Below are 25,978 nucleotides of genomic sequence, written 5' to 3' on the forward strand. Positions count from 1 at the left end.
TTGAATGTGTGGGAGTGATCCCTAGCGGGAGTGGGGGTGGGAATCCAGGATGGTGGGAATGTGGCCAAGATATGCAGAGCTGCAAAGAAACTAATGGCTTAGTTCCACTGCCCTTAAACCGTGGGGATGAGCCTGGCTCTAGGAACCCTGGGATCATTATGGGAAGGGGTGGGTGTGAGAGAACCTGGACAAAGGCAAATCTGAAAGTTGTGGGTCCCTCTGGATTTAGCGTGTTTCAGTAAACCCCTAGCTCACTCCTTAAGGTCTGAAGATAGATGAAGGTCCTCCCCTCCCACACTTCTCTTTTCATTTCCCGAGCAAGACGTCACTTCACCTCTCTGGACCTCATCTTCGCTGTCTGATGAAGGGACTGAGCTAGATAATCTCCAGGATCTTTTCAGCACTAACCTCTTGTGCAGGGCTGAATCAAAGTGGAAATGCAAGACCCTTGTTCAAAAATCAGGGGAAAATTGCCCTTAAAGTTCCTAAAATATAAAGCTCTTTTCTTTCTCCTGTGTTATCTCACTTTCGACTTACGATTTTTAAAAAAATCTGGATTGACAGTCTTAAATTTTTTTTTAAATTTATTTTTGGTTGTGCTGAGTCTTCATTGCTGCCCTGGGTTTTTGCTACTTGCAGTGAGTGGTGACTACTCTCTAGTTGTGGTGTGCGGGCTGCTTATTGCAGTGGCTTCTCTTGTGGAGCACAGGCTCGAGGGTGCGTGGGCTTCAGTAGTTGCAGCAGGTGGTCAGTAGTTGAGCTCACAGGCTCCAGAGCACAGGCTCAGTAGTTGTGGTGTCCAGGCCTAGCCGCTCTGCTGCATGTGGGATCTTCCTGGACCAGGAATCGAACCCATATCCCTTGCATTGGCACACGCATCTTCACCACTGAGCTACTAGGGAAGTCCCAAGTTAGGATGTTTTTAATTTACTAGTTAATGTTTTTCTACGGAAAGAAAAATTAAAATTTAGTATTAGCATGAATGTTACCATTCATCCTTAAATCATGCACTGAAATTACACAGTTCACATTTTGTAGCTTGCATATGCAGATGTATCTTGTCTTTAAATATAAAGAATAGCAGAAACACTGCTCACAATGAGCTAGTTCTTTTCACTGTTGATCTGTGCACATTCTGCCTACATTCTCAACTTCCTGATGGGTAAGGAAGGACTGAAAGGAAAAGAATTATGAAAGTGCCTTATCTCTCTCCTTCCTTCCATGTCATAATTTTCAGCATAAGCGGTGGACTCATACAGGCAAATAACATGAGTAAGAAAGCAAAAAGCTGCTACAGGAAAATAGCACCTGCTTCTATAAAAAGAAATAAAAAATGAACCACCATAGGGTCTTGTACAAAGATATTAGAAGAAGAAAGAAGGAAAGTAACAGGAAAAACAAATGTTAAATGAAGTACACGCTCCAGAAAAACACCGTAGTCCCGCTGATAAAATTATGACATTAAAACAACATTATACTAGCGTGGCCAAAATTCAGAACACAGAACAGGATGCTGACCAGGATATGGAGCCGCAGAAACTGTCATTCACTGGTGGTGAGAATGCAAAATGGTACAGCCACTTTTTCTTTCTGAATTGAAGTATAGTTGATTTATAACGTTGTGCTAATTTCTGCTGTATGGCAGTGACTCAAGTCCAGTCACTTTGGAAGACAGCTGGACAGTTTCACACAATTCAGCAATTGTGCTCCTTAGCATTTGCCCAAATGCATTGAAAATCTACATTCACACAAAAACCTGCACACTGTTGTTTATAGAAGAGTTTTCACAACTGCCAAAACTATTGAGCAACCAGGACATCCTTTGATAGGTGAATGGACGAATAAACTGTGGTACATTCTGACAATGGAATGTTATTCAGTGCTACAGGACTTAAGCTATCAAAAGATTTGGAGCAACCTTAAATGCATATTATTACTAATGAAAGAAGCCAATCTGAAAAGGCTACGTAGCATTTGACTCCAACTCTGTGATGAATTGTGGTGCTGGAGGACTCTCGAGAATCCCTTGGACTGCAAGGACATCCAGCCAGTCCATCCTAAAGGAAATCAACCCTGAATATGCACTGGAAGGGCTGATGCTGAAGATGAAGCTCCAATATTTTGGCCAACTGATGCGAAGAGCTGATTCATTGGAAAAGACCCTGATGCTGGGAAAGATTGAGGGCCGGAGGAGAAGGGGGTAATAGAGGAGGAGATGGTTGAGTAGCATCACTGACTGAATGGACATGAATCTGAGCAAACTCTGGGAGACAGTGAAGGACAGGGAAGCCTGGTGTTCTGCAGTCCATGGGGTCACAAAGAGTTGGACACAACTTAGGACTGAACAACAACAAGTATGACATTCTGGAAAAGGCAGAACTGTGATGACAGTAAAAAAAAAAGATCTGTGGTTGCCAGAGGCTTGTGTGGATGCAGGGATGGACAGATGGAGCACAGAGGATTTCAACAGTTGTGGAATTATTCTGTATACTATTATGGTGGCTACAAGCCATCGTTCATTTGTCAAAACACATGGAATGTACAACACCATCAGGGAACCTTAATGTAAACTAAGGACTCTGAGTGATAATGGTATGTCAGTGTAGATTCATGAACTGTAACCAATGTGCCAACTGGGGGAGGATATTGATAGTGGAGGAGGCTAAGCATGTGTTGAGGCAAGGGGTGTATGGGCACTCTGTTCTTTTCACTCATTTTTGCTATGGACCTAAAAATTCTCTAAGAAGTAAGTCTATTGGAAAAAATTATGACAAAATGTTTTGGAATTAATTTCAAAAGTAATCAAACCAAGAGCCCAAGGTAGAGATACAAAGATCAGGTGAGATATATTGCAATGACAAAAGCTGCTGAAATGTAAACAGGTATAATGTGAATGACCAAGTAAGATTCACGGGAAGTTAGAGAAGGAGGCTGGCTGTCCAGGTCGTCACAGACGAGGTCCTGGCCTGAGCCTTCTCGTGATAGGGAAGGTCTGGAAAAACTAGGGAAGGAAGAATAAAGATACTTGAATCGGGCTGATTTGCTTTTTGATTCACAGTGAGAACAAGGCCAAGTCAGTCTACAGAAGATGGGAGACTTCATGGAGGAGACCTGAGGGGCTCCAGTCACCAGCCAGTCAGTCATTTGACTTCTTGCCTAATCAACCCAGAGCTGACCACCATGTATGACATAACTTAGCCAAGACTGCGAAACCATCCTCAATTGTTTATTTTTCATTTTATTGAAATATAATTGCTTTACCATGTCGTGGTAGTTTCTGCTGTACAACCAGTGAATCAGCTACATGTATCCTCTCCCTCTTGGACCGCCCTTCCACCCCACCCTTACCCCGCCCCTCTGCGTCATCACACAGCACTGGGCTGAGCTCCCTGGGTTATACAGCAGCTTCCCACTAGCTATCTGTCTTACACATGGTAGTGTATATGCGTGAACCCTAATCTCCCAGTTCGTCCCACACTTCCCTTTCCCTGCTGTGTCCACTGGTCTGTTCTTTGTGTCTGTGTCTCTGTTGTTGCTCTGCAGATAGATTCTAAATTGTTGCTGCTCAGAATTTTAAGCTTAATGTGTTATTATAGACTATGTTTTGGGGTGGTTTATTCCATAGCCATAATAACTGATGCAACTCTGCCACCGTGGACTTATCAAAACTCACATGGCTTCACTCTTTTCATCTGTAATTTGAGGATAAGATCAACTTGAAGTTGTCATCATATTAACAAATGAACGTTTAAAACATATAGAACATAATAGGGTTCTAACAAAATGTTTTAATTGAAAGAATAAATGGTTAGTATTCAATAAATATCCCCCACAGAACAACTGCTGTAATGATGATACCTAAGAGGCCTTTCACCACACAGACTTTGGGGACTGGGGAAACCCGAGGTTCAGGGAAGCCATCAGTGAAGTAAGATGGAAACTGCTCGCCTTGCCAGGAACTTACTCACACGACTGGGATCAGCCAGGCTGTTATTGCACATGTAATGGAAGAGAAAGTGCTTCCACTGCTCATTCCACAGCCAAACCACAGATCCTGGCAACTCCTCGCCTCGGAGGCAACAAAGACACATTCACAGGGCTTGGCTCCTTTCTTCTGAATCCTACACCTCAAGCTAAAGCAGTCTGTCACGCAAGGCTGGCCTGCTGGGAGCAGCTGGGCAGTGCGTCCGGGCTGTGCCGGGCCACCCTTCCCTCAATTGCCTTCTCTTGTGTGCCCTCACATGTGAGTTCTGGGAATGCCCAGGGGTGGCAGGACTGGTAGCTTCTTCTGTTTTGCGTCCAGGAATCTTGTGTGTGTGTGTGTGTGTGTGTGTGTGTGTGTGTGTGTGTGTGTTTTGAAGCTCTTGAACCAGGAGATAGGGTCTCCTTTTATCACTTGAGAGACACCTCATGGACAGACCATCGAGAATTTCTTAATATCCAGTTAACAGATATTTTGAGAGCCAGCATATTGTCAGGCTTTGTGCCAGGTCTTGGAGACGCAGAGATAAGATTAGAGTTGCCTTTTCTTTTTATTATCCATCAGAGAAGAGGGCATGGCCTGGAGACAGGGCAGAGGGCAGGAAGTGTCAGGAGATTGGGCTTGGGCTCCTGGTTGAGCCAGGTGATCACGGAACAGTAGCCTGGGCTTTCTGAGCCTCAGATTCCTCATCTGTAACATTAGCAATAGGCCTTGATGACCTCGCTGTTCCATCCACCTCTAATGTTAGGTGCTGGCGAGCCTGTGGACACCGGCAAAATCATGGAAGAATCTTGTTTCCATGTGCTCAGAAAAGCCTGGCTACCTAGTTTTTCCTTTTATTATTATGATGTCATATTTGATACTGGCAACAGAATGTGGCTATCACAGAGGTAATGATGAAGCAGAGGGACAGCAGGAAGATATGTGTGCCTTAGAGGTCATGGTCAATACCATTGCATCAGCTGGTATACCAGCTGGTATTCCTATACCACACCCTGTCTACCTTAAGAAGTAGCCACCAGTCTGAATTTTATTGCTATAAACACTTGGTTTTGAAAAATAAGTTAGCACATATGTATACAACATCAAGCAATATATTTACTTTTGCTTTATAAAAATGTTACTGTACTATACTATACCCAGTCTTTTCACTTGCTTTTTTCACTCAGTATTATGTTTCTAAGATTTATCCATGTGGCAAGAAGTTCATTATTTTTGCTATGATATGTAACACTTTATTGCAGGAGTATGAATATATAGTTGTTCTCATTCTCCAGCTACTTTGGGACAAGAGTTGTCCAGTTATTATTACAGTGTTACTGTGAACATTTCTCTATATAAATGGTGTGCAAAACTCTATAAACTTCTAGGGTTTATACTGAGAAAGAAGTAGAATCACTTGAATCTTAGGCATGTGTGCAAGAGTTTCTTCAAGGTAGAGTAACCAGGCTATAAAATACTTGAACATTCAACTAATTTTTTCCAGAGGAGTTGTACTCATTTAGACTTCTACCAGGAGAATATAAAACTTCCTGTTGACTCACACCCTCTCTAAGACTATGACAGTGTCTGACTTCTTAATTTTTGCCAATCCAGTGGGCGAAAGATGGTATCTCGCTGCTGTCTTAATTAGTCTCAGAGGATAAGTGTTCTTTGATGGGTTTATAGATGACTCAAGTTTACTACTCTGTCAACTGACTGTTCCTGTCCTTTGCATATTTTTCTACTGGGCTGTTGGCTTTGTATTTATTCATCTAATCACTGGACTTTGAAGATGAAAAGAAATCCTCTTTATGTATGTTTTATTGGTTATATATATCGCATATATCTTCTCCTGGTTTGTGGCTTTCCAATCACTTTCATCATGGGATCTATTGTGAAACAGAAGCTCTTAATTTGAAAGTAGTCAAATTTATTATTTTTTTCTTTCATAATTTGTACTTTCATGTTTTGTTTTAAGAAGTCTTTACCACCCTGAGGTCCTAAACATGTTCTCCAACACTCTCTTCAAAAATTTGATTTTTGCCTTTTATATCTTCAACTCTCCAGGATTTGATTTTTCTGTATAGTGTGATCTGATTATAGTTTTTTTTCTCCATATAGGTAACCAGTTGACCTCTACTATTTATTGAAGAATTTTGTTGTTTCCTTAGTGATCTACAGTGTCTTCTCCATCATATCTCAGGGACCTACCCCTTTCTCCTTCTCTTTCTGTTTCTACAGAGTTCTCTAGTCTGTTCCATCAGGCAGTTTATCTATATCTGTGCCAGTAAATACTGTGTTCATTACATCAGCTTTATAATAAGTCTTGATATTCCTCTTCAGGAGTGCCTTGTTTATTCTGAGATCTTGGCTTCTCCACATAAATTTCAGAATTATTGGTTAAGTTCCTCAGCAATTCTGTTTGACTTTTCGTTGGAGTTGTAGCCAATCTTTAGATCAGTTTGGAGAGAAGCACCTATGTGTGATTTTCCAAAAGATTATATTATGATCTTTGAGTAGCTGATGTAAAATTCTGTCTATCGCGTTTTTGTCAGACCCCTCCTCCCTCAGGAGATAACCACCAAGGTTACCCTCACTGAAGCCCTAGAATGATTGTGATGGTCACACAGTGGGATCAGTTTGTCCAGGACCTAAACATAAACCAGTGTGCCTGTGCACTCTTTTCTCTGCATCCAAACGTGATATCTCTTTCATATAGTGTTCGGCCCACACCCTACACATTTTGGGTACCTTTGTAGGTCTGACTCATCTTTCCCAGAGAGACCTACTTAGGGCCTCTGCTGTCTTTTTATGAAGCCAATTCATTTGACGACTCAGTTTTACAAGTTCAACTTTCGATAGCTTTGCCTCCACGTTTTATTCAATTCTAGACCAAGTTTTCCTAGTTGTACTTCAACAATCAATTAGTACAGGACACTGAATATTTATTCTGGGGCTTAGGCACTTTCAGAGGATGCAGAGTCCAGGGATATAGAGTCAGGTAGACCTGGGTTCGAATCTTGGCTTTTTCCTTTTTAGCTGGGCAGCATTGAGCCAACTACTTAATTTTTTCTAATCAGATGGTTCTTCATGAATAGTTCTTTGCTTAGTCACTCAGTCATGTCCGACTCTTTGTGACCCCGTGGACTGTAGCCCTCCAGGCTTCTCTGGGCATGGGGATTCTCCAGGCAAGAATACTGAAGTGGGTTGCCATGCCCTTCTCCAGGGGATCTTTCCAACCCAGGAATTGAACCCAGGTCTCCCACATTGCAGGCAGATTCTTTACCATCTGACTGACCAGAGAAGCTATGAATAACAAGCTATGATAACTCTGGGTTCAGATAATATATAAAAGATATCTTGTACATATAATATTTTAATCAAAAGAAGAACAAAAAATATTAATTTCAAAAACTAGAACGGAAGATGGTAACTTGCTTCTGAAATATTCTTTCCTTTGAGGAGCATTGAGGCAGTGGCAGGTAAGACCCTCAGAGAGGATGTGTACTAAAGGAGAAGCACAGTCCACAAAGGCTCAGAAACCTGTGTGCAGGTCAGGAAGCAACAGTTAGAACTGGACATGGAACAACAGGCGGTCCCAAATCGGAAAAGGAGTACATCAAGGCTGCATACTGTCACCCTGCTTATTTAACTTATATGCAAAGTACATCATGTGAAATGCTGGGCTGAATGAAGCACAAGCTGGAATCAAGATGGCCGGGAGAAATATCAATAACCTCAGATATGCGGATGACACCACCCTTATGGCAGAAAGCGAAGAAATGAAGAGCCTCTTGATGAAAGTGAAAGAGGAGACTGAAAAGTTAGCTTAAAGCTCAGCCTTCAGAAAACCAAGATCATGGCATCCAGTCTCATCACTTCATGGCAAACAGATGGGGAAACAATGGAAATGGAAAGAGACTTATTTTTGAGGGGCTCCAAAATCACTGCAGATGGTGACTGCAGCCATGAAATTAAAAGACACTTGCTCCTTGGAAGGAAAACTATGATCAACCTAGACAGCATATTAAAAAGCAGAGACAGTACTTTGCCAACAAAGCTTCATCTAGTCGAAGATATGGTTTTTCCATTAGTCATGTATGGATGTGAGAGTTGGACTATAAAGAAACCTGAGCACTGCAGAATTGATGCTTTTGAACTGTGGTGTTGGAGAAGACTCTTGAGAGTCCCTTGGACTGCAAGGAGATTCAACTAGTCAATCCTAAAGGAAATCAGTCCTGAATATTCATTGGAAGGACTGATACTGAAGCTGAAACTCCAATACTTAGGCCACCTGATCCGAAGAACTGACTCATTGGAAAAGACCCTGATGCTGGGAAAGATTGAAGGCAGGAGGAGAAGGGGCTGACAGAAGATGAGATGGTTGGATGGCATCACTGACTCGATGGACATGAATTTGAGTAAACTCCGGGAGTTAGTGATGGGACACGGAAGCCTGGCATGCTGCAGTCCACGAGGTCACCAAGAGTCGGACACGGCTGAGTGACTGAACTGAACTGAACTGAATAAAGTCCAAAAAATCATGTTGACACTCTGCTTTGATCCACAAAAGACTTAAGATAGCATGTAAAATAGTTAAATTAGAGCAAGGCAACAACTTAGAAGTGACGGAAAGCAAAGCAAAAATCAAGGGTGACCCTCACAGTGAGGGTAGGAAGAAGGAAGTGCAGAAAATGCACACCAAGGAGGCTTTTCCACACACTTGTGTTACGGGGTACTCATATTCAATGCTAAGCTTTCCAGTGGCCCCACCGATAGAAACAGTGACAACTTACAGACAACTACAGGGAATGCCAAATAAAGGAGAAGGATCAGCACGGAGGGAGCGGGGCTGGATAGGGAAGGTGACTTGACAATAATGAGGTTTAAGCCAGATTTTGATGGACGCTGGAGCTATGGATTCCAGAGGGTGGCACTCAAGCAAAGTATAGAGGAGGAGAATAAAGAGGTTGTCCTGGGGTTTAGGGATCCTTTTGGCTTGTCTCTAGGTAGGACAGGCAGATGACTGAGGTCCTTAACACTGGATTTTAGATTTCACACAACAGAGACCTCCCTAGCTTTCCCTGACAGAAAATAATCTGATGGAAGGGATATTTGGAGGAAATTACCCTGGCACCACACAGTTGCAATTTTCTCCTATGCAGGTTATAATTCATCATAGGCATTTAGGAAAACGCTGTCACGCATGTCTCTCCTGATACAGTTCACATCTGGTTCTGCCATTGGCAGTCCAGAGTATTTAGAAAATCTGCACAGCATTGGTGTCTAATAACCTTTGCTTTAAACACAATGAAGCCAACCACAAATTTAGAAATGGCACACATCCCTCTGGACTAATTTAGTCCAGGTTCTCTATGCGACTGAGGAAATCCCTTGAGTAGTCTGGACACTGGCACGAGTGTTGAAAACCAGGGAGGTTGCAACTAATCTAAGAAATAAGAGGAAAAGGAGCGACTTTCGCTTTCAGTGTGTTTGCCTTGCATGTATAAAGTTTTGAGAGTTTGAAATAGCTCTAGACCGAACAGCCTGCTGCACAAAATCGTACAATCACCAGAAATTTTTTGTTTTTAAAGAAAGTTATATTTTTGTAACACGTGGACATTATGACCCATTTGGGCTTAAATTCTGGCTGAGCAGTTTTTTTTCCCCTTGGTTGTACTTTGAGGAGCTCATGAACTCCTTCAGCCCTTAGAAGAAATGAAATCAATAACTTCTTAGTTGCTCAATGACACAGGTCCGTAGAGGGTAGGGACAAGTTCCATAGGGGACAGGAAAACATCTGCAGGAACACATACTTTCTCAGCCCAAGAAGAGCTCTTGGCAAAACTATAGGCGATCTCTTCTTGACCCCAATTAGTTGTAATCCGTGTGCAATCTGTCTTCTGGGACAGCTGTTATCAGACTATGTGGGGAAAGCATGTCCTTGCTAAACTTTTGATGGAGTAGGGCAAAGGGCAAGGCTTTATTGCTCTGACAGTCACGCATTCACTTCCTATCATCCAACTGGTTGTTTTCTTTGGAGGCCATTCTCAACTGACTCTTGGGAAACAAGTTGAATTTGTTGGAGGGGAAGTGGTAAGAGTAACCACCAGCACATCTTCCTTGATTTGTTTCTGACTCTCAGCGGGTGAGAGAATTTCATTTGCAAGTGTCAGAAACCCTTGGGAGAGAGAGTCTTGTTGAAAGGATCTAGATTTTTAATTCTTCCACACCTACATGGATTGATCAAGTTGGGATGGTTTCTGTAAGGAAGTGTAAATAAAATCTGGAAGAGATACACAAGATGTAGAGCTTTGCTAAATCAGTTTTTCTTAATGAAGTTCATTCACTCAGTTAGCAAAGATTTTGAGAGCCTTTTTAATGCTAGCGGTTGTGTGTGGTGCTGGAGATACTAGGGGATAAATGAAAAAGATTAGTCATGGCCCCTGAATCACTGATGTGGCATATGGCAGAGTAACACTTCTCAAACTGTGTATCAAATGATGACACCAATTCCATACAACTCTTTTGCTCTCACCCAAACAAAGTGGAGATGGCGATTTTTTTTTTCTCAAATAAATTTGGGAAATATGGTATACTCTGTTTTGGGGTCATGTATCATATCATAGAATAAAAAAGTTTTTGATAGGTTCTGCTATCAATAATCGTGGTATTCTTTGTTTGTTCAATATAGCATTTATCAAAAGCATCAGTAGGAAATCCACCTACCGATACTTAGTTTTCTGTGAAACACATTTGGAACACATTGGTGGCGGAAACTCAGTGGACATGAACACGTATTAAAAACTCTCAGGGTCACAAAGCTGGCTGTGGTTAGCTATGGTCAAGAATTGCTGCTGTTGAGTGAAATCCACCATGGAAGCCCCATTCCTGCCCTCTGCAGCCACAAAATATACTCCTGGGCAGTCCCCAGGGCCCTCACTGTATACTTTCCCTGCCCAAAATGACCTTACCCCACTCACTCTTTCACTCCTGTCCAATTCCTGTGCTTTCACAATCCGGGCTCCGAATTCACCTTTGCCTTGGTGTATTCTGTAAAGTAGCATCTTTAGAATAAAAGAAAAAGTACTTCTATTATTTTATTTTCTTATTACAACAAAGCACGTATATCACAGAAACACTGTGAAATGATATGAAACAGTAAAAGGAAACAAAGTCCAAGCAGAAATAACTACTGTTAATGTTTTAGTGACCATCCTCTCAAAGTTTTCCTTCATCCCCAAAACATATATGCACACATGTATCAAAAGTGGGAACTTTTGACTTTGTTCACTTAGTACTGTATTGTGAGGGGACCATCTTGCTTTCATTGTACTTCCCATGTCTCACACAGAGAGTGACACTCTGTAAGTACCCAATATTATGGAATGAATGAATGACCAATCCTGAGGCCTTTTCTAGCTCTAAACCCATTTGAACTTTATCATGTTTTTATTCCATGAATCTTCCATGTGTCTCCACTTTACAATAGTTGTTTTTTTTTTTAATTAGGAGACTTCATTTTTTTAGAGCAGTTTTATATTTACACAAAAATTGAGCAGATCATACAGGCAATCTCCATATGTAGTCCTTCTCCACCAGCACAGGTTCCCTATTATTAACATCTTGCGTTAATGTGGAACATTTGGTACTCTGAGTTGTTTTTTTTTTTAACCATTTTAGTAGGTGTGTAGTAGTAGCTCAGTTTGTTTTAATTTGCAATTCCCTAGTGATATATGATGTCATCTTTTCACGTACTTATTTGAAGTCTGTATTTTTTATTTAATGAGAAGTGTGTTCAGATATTTTACCTATTTTTTAATTGGGTTGTTTTTTGGTTATTGTTGAGTTTTAAGCATTCTTTGTGTCCAGTGATAATTTCACCAGATACACAAGTCTAGGTTGATGGCTTTTCCTTTAGTACTTTAAACATTTCACTCCATTCTCTTCTGGCTTGTGTGGATTCTGAAGAGAAGTCCAGTGGTAATTTTTATCTTTGATCTTCTACAAATCAGATTTCTTATTTTCTTAACTTTTTAAATCTTTATCTTTGGCTTTCTATAGTTTACTATGTTTGGGTATAGATTTTTTTTGAGTATTTATCCTGCTTGGTGTTCTCTGAATTTCTCTGGATCTGTGGTTTGGTGTCTGTCATTAATTTTGAGAATTTCTCAGCCATTATTACCTCAAATATATCTTCTTTTCCTTTCTCTCTTTCTTTCCATTCTTATTTTCCTCCTCCTTCTAGTGTTTCCGCTTCACATTTGTTTTGCCTTTTGCAGTTGTTCCACAGTTCCTTGATATTCTGTTTCATTAAAAAAAATCATTCTTTCTCTTTGCATTTCTGTTTGAAGATGGCCTATCTTCAAACTCACTGATTCTTTTTAGAGCTTCCATTGCTCTGTTTATATTACCCATCTGTTCTTGCATGTTTTCTCATTTTCCTTGAGAGCCCTTAACATATTAATCACAGCTATTTTAAACTCTCTGTCTGATAATTCTGAAAGCTATGCTATCCCTGAGTCTATTTCTTATGCTTTCTTTGTCTCTTCAGAATGTGTTTTTCCTTGCTTTCTAGCATATCATTTACCTTTTTGTTGAAATCCAGACATGATATATTGGGTAAAGTAACTGAGATAATTAGGCTCTTAGTGTGAGCTGTGCTATGTCTAACGTCTTTTGCAGCTGTAGTGCCAGAGGCTTCATTTTCTTCTAGTTTCCTTACTTGTTTTTTTTCTCATGTTGTTTTTATGTCTCCCTAAACTCTTCTCTGGAGAAGGAAATGGCAACCCCCTCCTGGTAGGCTACAGTCCATGAGGTCGCAAAGAGTAGGACACGACTGAGCGACTTCACTTCAAAGTCTTCTTAAGTAGAATCTGTGTCTTAGAGCTCTTGGTTGTGTGCCACTGTAATTGTGGTGGAACTCTGCTGATGTAGTGGTGGCTATGGGTGGGGGGAGGTGATTTATAATCTTATGATTAGAACTTGGTGTTTTAGTGAGCCTGAATCCCTGGGCTGTGACCTTCAGAAAGGTTCCTCAGTCTTTTCCCTTACTTTATATAATACAAGAAGACTAGAGGGGATTCAGTCAGTTCAGTTGCTCAGTCGTGTCCGACTCTTTGTGACCCCATGAATTGCAGCATACCAGGCCTCCCTGTCCATCACCAACTCCCAGAATTCACTCAGATTCATGTCCATCGAGTCAGTAATGCCATCCAGCCATCTCATCCTCTGTCGTCCCCTTCTCCTCCTACCCCCAATCCCTCCCAACATCAAAGTCTTTTCCAATGAGTCGATTAGAGTTGACTAATTACCAAGGGAACATTTCATGCAAAGATGGGCTCAATAAAGGACAGAAATGGTATGGACCTAACAGAAGCAGAAGATATTAAGAAGAAGTGGCAAGAATACACAGAAGAACTGTACAAAAAAGATCTTCACGACTCAGATAATCATGATGATGTGATCACTCACATAGAGCCAGACATCCTGGAATGTGACGTCAAGTGGGCCTTAGGAAGCATCACTACCAACAAAGTTAGTGGAAGTGATGGAATTCCAGTTGAGCTCGTTCAAATCCTAAAAGATGATGCTGTGAAAGTGCTGCACTCAGTATGCCAGCAAATCTGGAAAACTCAGCAGTGGCCACAGGACTGGAAAAGGTCAGTTTTCATTCCAATCCCAAAGAAAAGCAATGTCAAAGAATGCTCAAACTACCGCACAATTGCACTCATCTCACTCACTAGTAAAGTAATGCTCAAAATTCTCCAAGCCAGGCTTCAGCAATACGTGAACCATGAACTTCCTGATGTTCAAGCTGGTTTTAGAAAAGGCAGAGGAACCAGAGATCAAATTGCCAACATCCGTTGGATCATGGAAAAAGCAAGAGAGTTCCAGAAAAACATCTATTTCTGCTTTCTTGACTATGCCAAAGCCTTTGACTGTGTGGATCACAAGAAACTGTGGAAAATTCTTCAGGAGATGGGAATACCAGACCACCTGACCTGCCTCTTGAGAAATCTGTATGCAGGTCAGGAAGCAACAGTTAGAACTGGACAGGGAACAACAGACTGGTTTCAAATAGGAAAAGGAGTACGTCAAGGCTGTATATTGTCACCCTGCTTATTTAACTTATATGCAGAGTACATCATGAGAAACGCTGGGCTGGAAGAAGCACAAGCTGGAATCAAGATTGCCAGGAGAAATATCAATAACCTCAGATATGCAGATGACGCCACCCTTATGGCAGAAAGTGAAGAGGAACTAAAAAGCCTCTTGATGAAAGTGAAAGAGGAGAGTGAAAAAGTTGGCTTAAAGCTCAACATTCAGAAAAGGAAGATCATGGCATCCGGTCCCATCACTTCATGAGAAATAGATGGGGAAACAGTGGAAACAGTGTCAGACTTTATTTTGGGGGGCTCCAAAATCACTGCAGATGGTGATTGCAGCCATGAAATTAAAAGACACTTACTCCTTGGAAGGAAAGTTACGACCAACTTAGATAGCATATTCAAAAGCAGAGATATTACTTTGCCAGCAAAGGTCTGTCTAGTCAAGGCTATGGTTTTTCCAGTGGTCATGTATAGATGTGAGAGTTGGACTGTGAAGAAAGCTGAGCATTGAAGAATTGATGCTTTTGAACTGTGGTGTTGGAGAAGGTGCTTGTGAGTCCCTTGGACTGCAAGGAGATCCAACCAGTCCATTCTAAAGGAGATCAGTCCTGAATATTCATTGGAAGGAGTGATGCTGAAGCTGAAACTCCAGTACTTTGGCCACCTGATGAGAAGAGTTGACTCATTGGAAAAGACTCCGATGCTGGGAGGGATTGGAGGCAGGAGGAGAAGGGGACAACAGATGATGAAATAGCTGGATGGCATCACCGACTCGATGCACATGAGTCTGGGTGAACTCCAGGAGTTGGTGATAGATAGGGAGGCCTGGCGTGCTGTGATTCATGGGGTCGCAAAGAGTCGGACACAACTGAGCAACTGAACTGAACTGAATTTCCCTTCTGCTAGGTCAGATAAGGCTCTGGTAAAAACAGCTTCCCTTGGAGTACAGGCCTTTATTATGGAAAAGGCTCTGGATACATGTCACAAAGGTACTTTTCCCCTGGCATATTTAAAAGTGGTTACTTCCCTCCTCCCTCTGCTGGAAACGAGGGTATTGTTCTCCAGCCTTCACTGTGAGAACCTGGTAGGGATTTTTGAGGTAAAATCCACAGAAATGTAGCCTCTTCCTCCTATCCCCAAAGCCTGCCTTCTCCCACCGAAATTTTTAAATCTCAAGGTGTCCACACTCATCCTCTATTAATTCTTCAAAATTACCATTAAAGTGTTCCAACTAGCCACTGCCTCTAGTGGCTTCTGCTTCAGGTAAGCTGATCGAAGCTTTGGTTTTCCATGTGTACCTGTCTCTCCAGATTTCAAGATGGTGAGTTGCCCTGTGATTTGAATTCTCTGATGTTTCCAAGAAAAGTTGTTGGTTTTAAATTTACTTAGTTTTTTTTTTTTTCTTGTGAGTGCAATGCTTATGACTTCCAAGCTCTTTAAATGTCAACATTTCAACTAGAAGATCCTCTATTGATTTTCATCTGATCCATTTAATGGTCATTTATTGAGCATGATCTGTTGCTAGGACCTTATACTTAATCTAGTTGGGACACAGTCATAGCCAGTCCAAGCCTCTATCCTTAGGGACCATCTGAGGTCATTTTCATGGTGTATACTTTGTCTCTCAAACTGAGCCAAGGTTCCCCATTCCTGGCCTGTGTGTTTATATTCTGACTTCCTCAGGCAACTTTTTCTCAAACAAGTCCATCGATCCACATTCTGAAGAGTTCAAGAGTTCCCCAAGAACAGTTTAAAATTTTATGTTTGCATTTTAATTATAACATAAAATTTAGGATAGCTTAAGGATATTATAGAACAGAGGTTGGCAAATTATGGCCCATGGTCTAAATCCAGCCCACCACCTGTTTATTTGTATAACAAGTTTTATTGAAACACAGCTATGCTCATGTGTTTATGTAGTGTTTATGACTGTTTATGTAGTGTTCATGCTACAATGGTGGAGCTGAAAATGGTGGAGAAAGTGTATGGCCCACGATGCCTAAAATACTTACCATCTGGCACATCCCCAAAAGAGTTCACTGTCTTTGCTCGAGAAGATCTTTAGATGATTATGATCACATGATTTCAGCATCAGTGTTTGTGTTGAGGCCAAATGAAGATTACAAATTAGGTTTCTTGGGAATATAAAATTAAGAACATGGAGAGTGAATTGAGTAAGTACATGAGAAATTTGCGAACGAATCACACGATGTGCAGAAGAGCTTGCCTTGAAGTAGACAGAACCAGATTCATGCTGGGGCCCACACCATGTGGGGGTACCTTATCTGTATATGTGCTGACTTGCTGCAACTCAATAACAACCATAGTGACCATGGCAATGACCACATTCCAAACCCTTTTTAATTTCATTTCTAATTTCTGTCCCAGAAATAATAAAGGTAGATACCCATTTCATGCTGCTTCCAGTAAATATCACAATGCTAATCTGTCTTCAGTGGAAGATAATCATCTTTACTTAATTAGCAGGTAACACCTTACTAAAATTGGCATTGGAGAATTTGCCTGCTGTCAGAATTTTCCTTAAGGAAGAAATCTCAGTATCCAAAACCAGCAAATAAAGCTCTGCCTTAGTTGTACCATTCTGTATGATATACTTATGTGTATTCTGGGCAGAAATTCCAGACTTTCCCTCTCAAGAAAGAGTCCCTCTACCTATAGGCCCATGACCCTGGATGTTCTTTTTTTTTTTTTTTTTGACTTTTTATTTTATACTGAATAAAAAATAACCAGCTACTGTATAGCTGGTTAACAATGTTGTCATAGTTTCAGTGCACAGCAAAGTGACTCAGCCACACATATACACATATCCATTCTTCCCCAAACTCCCCTCCCAGACTGGATGTTCACTATTCTTTATCATTCTGCCTGTTCCTGTCTTGGGGCATGAGGGACACCTGGATGGGCTCTGCTCCACCCCTACCCCCACCCCAACCAAGAGCCTGCTCTTGAGGCAATCTCTCTTCTAGACCAGTCTCTGTTTTAGTCTCTTTCCTTCCTGTTTAGATTCTTTTAGGTGTCCTTTCTTGCCTGAGAACCTCTGTAAGAACTTACTATATTACACAGAATCTAATAACATTGATCTTGAGGGAAAAGGTATAAGTCTTGGTCAATTTCCTCCTCAGAAGTATTTTGAGCCCCATTAACATTTCCCATCTCCTTCCCGGCAGAGTTCTGCACCAAGTGGTGGAGAATAGTGTTGGGAATAGCAGGCTATTTTTGTTATGCCACAAAAATACATTGTTAAATTTTTCACCCAGACCAACAGGGACTCCCAGGAATCCACTGCATATGATGGATAAACCCTGAGTAGAAGTCTGGGTATTGAAGTCAGAGATAGTGCAAACATTCTGCTCTCCCCTTTTATGGGTACAGGAACCTAGAGAAGTCAGTTGTGCACTTCCATCCTGTGGAATGAAGGGTATCTAATGTACAATTTAGCTAAATGCAATTTGAGGCCATATTTTAAAAAGAACATAAAGTGCTCTAAGGCAACGTTCATTTCTCGATTTTTGGTTACAACTCTACTGACATATAATTCACAGACTCAAAGTATACAATTCAGTGGTTTTAATATATTCAGACTTGTGCAACTCGCACCATAATCAATTTTAGAACTTTTCATCAGGTCAAAAGGAAATTCCATACTCTCTAGCTGTCATCCTTCACTGTAGCCATTCCTCCTGACACTAAGCTCATCTACTTTTGTTTCTCTATGGGTGTGCATGCTCAGTTGCTTCAGGCGTGTCCTGCTCTTTTGTGACCCTATGGACTGTAGCCCACCAGGCTCCTCTGTCCATGGGATTCACCAGGCAATAATGCTGCAGTGGGTTGACATTTCCTTCTCCATTTGTCTCTCTGTATATACTTATTCTGGACAATTCATATAAATGGAATCGTATAATATGTATATTGTTGTATGTGGCTATTCTCTTTTACTTAACATACTGCTTTCAAGGTTCATCTATGTTACAGTATGTATCAGTACTCCATTCTTCTGTATGGCCACATAAACTTCCATTCTATGGATATAACACATTTTGCTTATCCATTCATCAACTGGTGGACATTTGGACTGCTTCCATCTTTTAGCTATTATAAATAATGCCACTGTAAACATTCATGTACAAGTTTTTGTATAGATACATGGGTTTAGATGTGGATTCTTGATTCTATTTCATTGTTCCATTTAGCTATCCTTCTGCCAATAACACATTGTATTGATTACTGTTGATCATGAATTTTAAAATCAAGATGTGCAAGTCCTCCAAATTTGTTTTTCACTTTTAAGGTTTTTTTGGCTATCCTGGTTTTCTTGAGTTTCCATGTGAATTTAGTATTCAGCTGGGATTCCGATAGAGATTGCACTGAATCTGTAGATCATTTGGGGAGTTTTGCTGTCTTAACCATATTAAATCTTCCAGCCCATCAACACAGATATTTTCTCATTGATTTAGATTTTATAAATTCTTTCAACAATGTTTTGTCATTTTCAGAATATAAGTTCCCCTGCTGAGTACTTAACATGCATGAGACACATCAGTGGTGTAATTTGTCAACCACATCACCTCCCCCCGCCACATGCTGCCTAGAGAACACAGACCATAACTTAATTTCAGTTTTCTTCTCTATTTCTGCTTTCCTGTGCTCTGGAAATCAGAGCGGCAGGATCCTTTTCAGTTCATTAACAATCATGTTAGATGAGCAGATGCTGGCTCATAGCAGCTGTGCTGCCAATGCATGTGTTGCTTCTGGAGTCCTTCATTTTGCCAAAAAAACTTAAGAGAGTCCTTATTCACAGCAATAGACTTTCCCTAGGAAGAGCCACCTCTACGAGAGTCTCCAGATAAGGAAGGGAGTTTGTCCCCTGAGCCCCAGGCTTGCACAATTCCATGCAATTTTGCATACACAGTCCTGGCCGCTGAGCAGGGCTGGGACAGCACAGAGAAGGTCCTAGGATGCTGTGGCATGCAGACCCACAGGTGTGCAGTTGTCTTAGACCACAAAGCCTCTCAGCAAATGAGTGTGGGGTTTGTAGGGTCAGTTTCCTGCCAAACCTTCACCTCCCTCCAGCCAGTCTACCCCGTCTTTCTCCCCCAGGCACCCATCCCTGACCCCAGCCCCTTTCTAACTCTACCTGAACTGTCTTACTTGAGAAAGGGCCCCAGAGAGGATTTGCTCCATCTCCTTCTAAACATTCAAAATCAGTTAAACGAATGGAACAGGTTTTAGTAAGTAACTGAGTGTTTTTGTAATAAAGGGTAAGGGGGAAAATGTGTTCTTTGAGCCCAAAACATGGTTCCTGTTTCCAGCAGTAACTGAAGTGAGCTCTGTGGATCACTGGGAATTAGATCTTAAAGAAGACAGGGAGAATCTTTGTGGGGATAGTGCAGGGAGCACTATCTGGATGCCAATCCCAGCCTGGTACCTGTGGGACCTTAGGCAAGTTAAGGGGAGTTAATTAAGGTAATTAACCTCCCATGCCAACAGTTCCTCATCCTTAGAGCAAGGAATACCTGCCTCACCTAGTATTCTGTTGGGCATTATATGAACTGACATATGGACAGTACTGGCCCAGGATGAACTCAATCAATACTGGCTTCTTTTCCTTTCGTGGAGATATTGAGGATGGCGAAGAGACCATAACTCAGATTCAGATGCAGGCAGAAATTGAACAAATATTTATGAAGTTCCCACCGAGTGCAGGAGCCCAGGGTCTGGTGGAGGATGCAGACAAGCACACAGCCAATTAGAGGCAGGGTAGTCGTGACCGTAGTAAGAGTAAGACTGGGTGCTTGCGAGGTCCTGGCACCCACTCTTGGGGGTACCGCAAAGAGAATGTTCCTAGAGGCAGCTTCCCATAAACATAGACCAGAGAATTAAGAAGAATTACTTGGACAAAGCATATGGGGCAGTATATTGGACAGAGGAAATAGTAAATACCTGGAAGTAAAATTCCTTATGCATTAATGGACTGCTGGTAATAAAAATGACAACAGTAGCAACATTGTGGTAGACCTACTATGTCCTAAGCATGCTGTAAATACATTGTTTTATTGATTCTCACAGCTCTTTGAGCAATGTATTATTAGTTGTACAGATAAGGAAACTGAGACTTGGAGTGATGAAGGAATCTGTAAGATCACAGAGCTGGTGGGTGGTGGGAGATACTTTCATTAAGACTTGGGTACCAGAGCCAGCACTGGCTCCTAACCTTGTACAGGGCTGCCTTTAGTAACAGACTATGACTGAGTAGGACTTCTCAGGTGGTGCTAGTGGTAAAGAAAGTGGGTCCTGCCAATGCAGCAGACCCAAGAGATGTGGGTTTGATCCCTCGGACAGGAAGATCCCCTGGAGGAGGGCATGGCAACCCACTCCAGTATTCCTGCCTGCAGAATCCCATAGACGGAGGAGCCTAGTAGGTTACAGTCCATGGGGTCGCAAAGAGTCGGACACGACTGAAGCGACTTAGCACGCACACATATGGCTGAGAAAGAGCTTTCTGAGGATGCTGGGGGTGGGGGGCATTGCTTCAGGCAAGGCTGTTAAATCAACAGCTAGATGAACAGAAGAGATCCTCACAGCGACGCTCACTCTGCCCTTCCCCCGACTTGGCCATCTTGCAGATGCAGAGCTCTGAGGTCAGTGCAGATCACTCCGGGCTGACTAAACAGCAACTCTCTGGGATGCTTCCTGTCAGAAGAGTGCCGGGAAAGACTGCCTCACAAAGTGAGCCCTGCCCAGCTTCCAGGGGCTCCAGACACGTAGCTGACATTGTGAAGAGCACCTCTAGGGCTCTGCAGAGCAGCAGCCTTGTCAAATTCAGATGCTCTGGCATGCTAGGGTTTATTGAGAAAGTGAATTATTGGCAGGGTTTTGGAGCTCATCTGTTTTTCAGAGTTTTGTAGAAATAATCTGTCTCACAGTAGAGTTTGGCTCAATTCAGGGTGTAGTAATGGAGTTAGGTGAATTTGGCAGAGGAGGAGGTCCTGGGGGAGACAGAGAATTCCCATAACTTAAGTAAGAATATGTCAGGTCTTGAAATGAGAAGCAGACTTAGACATAGAAAACAATGAATGCCTACAGAGTTTCGTCTATTTTCACGTCTCACTATTAAATTTCCTGCCAGTATCTTACAAATAAAGACCTATTGAGAGCATGTGAAAAGTTACTCAGCAGCACTACCCATCAGGAAAATGCAAATCACAACCACAGTGAGATAGTACTTTGTATCCACTAGGACTGCTGTGATCAGAAAGACAAACAATAGCAAGTGTCGGCAAAGGTGTGGAGAGGTTGGCATCCTCACACACTGCTGGTGGGAATGTGAAATGGTGTCGCTGTTTTGGAAGGCTGGCAGCTCCTCAAAAGGTTAAATATATAGAGTTACCATAGGTTAAACATAGAACTAATCCCAGGTATATATCCAGGAGAAATGGAAATATATGTCCATTAAAAAAATTGTATGTTTTTAATGTTTTTTTTTTAACTAAAAACATAACTATATATATTTAACCTTTTGAGGAGCTGCCAGCCTTCCAAAACAGTGACACCATTTCACATTCCCACCAGCAGTGTGTGAGGATGCCAACCTCTCCACACCTTTGCCGACACTTGCTATTGTTTGTCTTTCTGATCACAGCAGTCCTAGTGGATACAAAGTACTACCTCACTGTGGTGATGGAGAAGGCTCTTGAGAGTCCCTTGGACTGCAAGGAGATCCAACCAGTCCATCCTAAAGGAGACCAGTCCTGGCTGTTCATCAGAAGGACTGATGGTGAGGCTGAAACTCCAATACTTTGGCCACCTGATGCGAAGAGTTGACTCATTGGAAAAGACTCTGATGCTGGGTGGGATTGGGGGCAGGAGGAGAAGGGGACGACAGAGGATGAGATAGCTGGATGGGATCACCGACTCGATGGATGTGAGTTTGGGTAAACTCTGGGAGTTGGTGATGGACAGGGAGGCCTGGTGTGCTGCAAGAGTCAGACATGACTGAGCCACTGAACTGAACTGACTGAATGTTCAGTTATGTTCATAGCAGCATTATTCAAAACAGCTGAAACATGAAAACAGTCCAAGTGTCCTTCAACTGATAAATGGATAAACAAAACAGATACATCTATCTATGCAGTAGAATATTATTCTGAAGTGTGATGAGCCTTGAAAACATGCTGAGTGGAAAACTAGTCGCAAAGAATTGTATATTATATGATTCTGTTTTTATGAAATGTCCAGAATGGGTAAATCTATACAGGCAGAAAGTAGATTTGTGGTTGCCTAAGGCTGCATGTGGGGTGGGGAGAGACGGGGATTGACTGCTAATGAGAACAGGGTTTCTTTTTGGGGTGATGAAAATGTTCTAATATTGACTCTATGAACATATTAAAGTCATTGGGTTGTATTCTTTCAGTGGGTGACGTCTATGGTATGTAAATTACATCTCAATAAAGTTATTTTTAAGAAACAACCATTAGGGGAAATTCTTGTTTGGTCTGGTAGTTAGAATGCTACGCTTTCATTGCAGGTGGCACATGTCTGATCCCTGTGGTGAAAAAAAAAGAAACAACCATTATGGGCAGTGGTGGGCAGATTTTTCTCTCTGTTCCAAATTGATTCCAGGCCCATTGGGCCCATGGAATAAGGGGTTCATATTTACCTGATGAGAAAGCCAGACTCAGTGAGACCATGGGGCTTCCCTGGGCTCACTGTGGTTTAGAGGTCTATTTGGCAGTGAGTTCTCCTCGCAACCAGTCCAGGCACATTTGACAGAACTGTGGTTTTCAAGCTCTGCTCTACTGAGTCTCTTTGGGGACACTCATGGGTATGGGTGGTGGGTCGGGATACGCATGAGAAATAGGGTTGCTGATCAGGCGAGCTCTAGTCTCCTACTTCAGTTCAGTCGCTCAGTTGTGTCTGACTCTTTGTGACCCCAAGGACTGCAGCATGCCAGGCCTCCCTGTCCATCACCAACTCCCAGAGTTTACTCAAAATCATGTCCATTGAGTCAGTGATGCCACCCAACCATCTCATCCTCTATCAGCCCCTTCTCCTGCCTTCAATTTTTCCCAGCATTAGGGTCTTTTCCAATGAGCTGGTTCTTTACATCAGGTGACCAAAGTATTGGGAGCTTTAGCATCAGTCCTTCCAATGAATATTCAGGACTGAGTTCCTTTAGGATTGACTGGTTGGATCTCCTTGCAGTCCAAGGGACTCTCAAGAGTCTTTTCCCACACCACAGTTCAAAAGCATCAATTCTTTGGCACTCAGCTTTCTTTATAGTCCAACTCGCACATCCATACATGACTACTGGAAAAACCATTGTTTTGACAAGATGGACTTTTGTTGGTAAAGTAATGCCTCTGCTTTTTAATATGCTGTCTAGGTTGGTCATAGCTTTCCTTCCAAGGAGCAAGTGTCTTTTAATTACATGGCTGCAATCACCATCTGTGGTGATTTTGGAGCCCCCCAGAATAAAGTCTCTCACCATTTTCATTATTTCTCCATCTATTTGCCATGAAGTGATGGGACCAGATGCATGATCTTAGTTTTCTCAAGGTTGAGTTTTAAACCAACTTTTTCATTCTTCACTTTCACTTTCATCAAGAGGCTCTTTAGTTCCTCTTCACTTTCTGCCATAAGAGTGGTGTCATCTGCGTATCTGAGGTTATTGATATTTCTCCTGGCAATCTTGATTCCAGCTTGTGCTTCTTCCAGCCTGACATTTCGCATGATGTACTCTGCATATAAGTTAAATAAGCAGGGTGACAATATACAGCCTTGATGTACTCCTTTTCCTATTTGGAACCAGTCTGTTGTTCCATGTCCAGTTCTAACTGTTGCTTCCTTACCTGCATAAAGATTTCTCAAGAGGCAAGTCAGGTGGGCCGGTATTCCCATCTCTTTCAGAATTTTCCACAGTTTATTGTGATCCACACAGTCAAAGTCTTTGGCACAGTCAATAAAGCAGAAATAGATGTTTTTCTGGAACTCTCTTGCTTTTTTGATGATCCAGGGGATGTTGGCAATTTGATCTCTGGTTCCTCTGCCTTTTCTAAAACCAGCTTGAACATCTGGAAGTTCAGAGTTCATGTATTGTTGAAGCCTGGCTTGGAGAATTTTGAGCATTACTTTACTAGCGTGTGAGATGAGTGCAACTGTGTGATAGTTTGAATATTCTTTGGCATTGCCTTTCTTTGAGATTGGAATGAAAACTGACCTTTTCCAGTCCTGTGGCCACTGCTGAGTTTTCCAGATTTGCTGGCATATTGAGTGCAGCACTTTCACAGCATCATCTTTTAGAATTTGAACTAGCTCAACTTGAATTCCATCATTTCCACTATCTTTGTTGGTAGTGATGCTTCCTAAGGCCCACTTGACGTCACATTCCAGGAGGTCTGGCTCTAGGTGGACGATCACACCATCATGGTTTTCTGGGTCATTAAGATCTTTTTTGTACAGTTCTTCTGTGTATTCTTGCCACCTTGTCTTAATATCTTCTGCTTCTGTTAGGTCCATACCATTTCTGTCCTTTATTGAGCTCATCTTTGTATGAAATGTTCCCTTGATATCTCTAATTTTCTTGAAGAGATCTGTAGTCTTTCCCATTCTATTGTTTTCCTCTATTTCTTTGCATTGGTCACTGAGGAAGGCTTTCTTATCTCTCCTTGCTATTCTTTGGAACTTTGTAGTCAAATGTGTATATCTTTCCTTTTCTCCTTTGCCTTTAGCTTCTCTTCTTTTCTTAGCTATTTGTAAGGCCTCCTCAGAACTTTTTGCTTTTTTCAGCCATTTTGCCATTTTCCATTTCTTTTTCTTGGGGATGGTCTTGATCACTGCCTCCTGTGCAAAGTCATGAACCTCCGTCCATAGTTCTTCAGGCACACTGTCTATCAGATCTCCTACTTAGTTTGAATTAAACCACTTAAATTGATATATTGAGCTCACAATAATGCCTTCTTTGAAAAAAAAATTTTTTTTCTCTGCTAAAATCCATTGCCCTTAACCCCAGGTTTCTCTGATTGCAAAGACAGTGAACCAAGCACTTCCCTCAATCTCAGCACCCAACGTGCTGATGTACCTATGGAAAGATGCTCAGAATTCAAACAAAAAGCGGTAACTCAGGCTGCTAAGCTCTTGCTGCTTTGATGTTAGCCCTCTGCTGAGGAATGCACCCGCAAGGTATCTGTTTATAATATGAATTGCCAATGAACGAGGGAGAAATATTGCCCTTGGCCAAGAATATAGCCTGTTGCTAGAAAACAATACAGCTAAACCGCTTATGAAATTATCAGAAAACACTGTCACTTAATAATAATATTGCACAAGATGTCCTTGTCGCCAGAAATCCTCCTATCCTCATCCAAGACTGTCTTTAGAGGCAAAAACTGCTTCCCAACAAAATCTAGGTTTGTTCTCAATTTGTCTTAACAAGGAATGACATAAGTTTACCGGACAAAAGAGTCCCATTTTTTGTTGCCTGTGTTTAATCTGCACGGACAGAAAGCTGTAAATATCGTAAGTGGTTGTTGCCGGCTGGCCTTGGAGGAGCCGTTCGTTAAAGACCATGGTTCGCTGGTTTCTTGTGTGGCTTCCAAGGACCCAGGGGTTCCTTGCTCATCACCACCATGAGGTCTGGCAAACAAAGCCGGAGGCCCAGGAGCCTGTGTGGAAGGATAATGTGACCTTTGACCTCCACTAGCAAGGCCCGGAGGGAAAGAGGCAAAGTCAGGCTCCAGTAACGTTTAATGACAGATCTTGTTAAGGTTAAAAAAACAGCTCTGGCGTCCAGCTGGGACTTCATCTGGGAGGCGCTCAGAGGGCCTTTAGCAACAGCCGCGCAGCTGCCCCGGGGCCGCCAAGCCGTCTTTCTGAGCCCGCCACT

At 42.0% G+C, this 25,978-nt stretch overlaps 1 pseudogene; it reads right to left on the minus strand.

Annotated features, from left to right (window-relative positions):
* Nucleotides 1-25,662, minus strand: part of LOC138075366 (post-GPI attachment to proteins factor 2-like) — a 48,697-nt pseudogene extending 23,035 nt beyond the window's left edge.
* Between the last annotated feature and the right edge of the window lie 316 nt (nt 25,663-25,978).

The sequence above is a fragment of the Capricornis sumatraensis genome, chromosome 1, assembly GCF_032405125.1.
Source record: "Capricornis sumatraensis isolate serow.1 chromosome 1, serow.2, whole genome shotgun sequence".
NCBI lineage: Eukaryota > Metazoa > Chordata > Mammalia > Artiodactyla > Bovidae > Capricornis > Capricornis sumatraensis.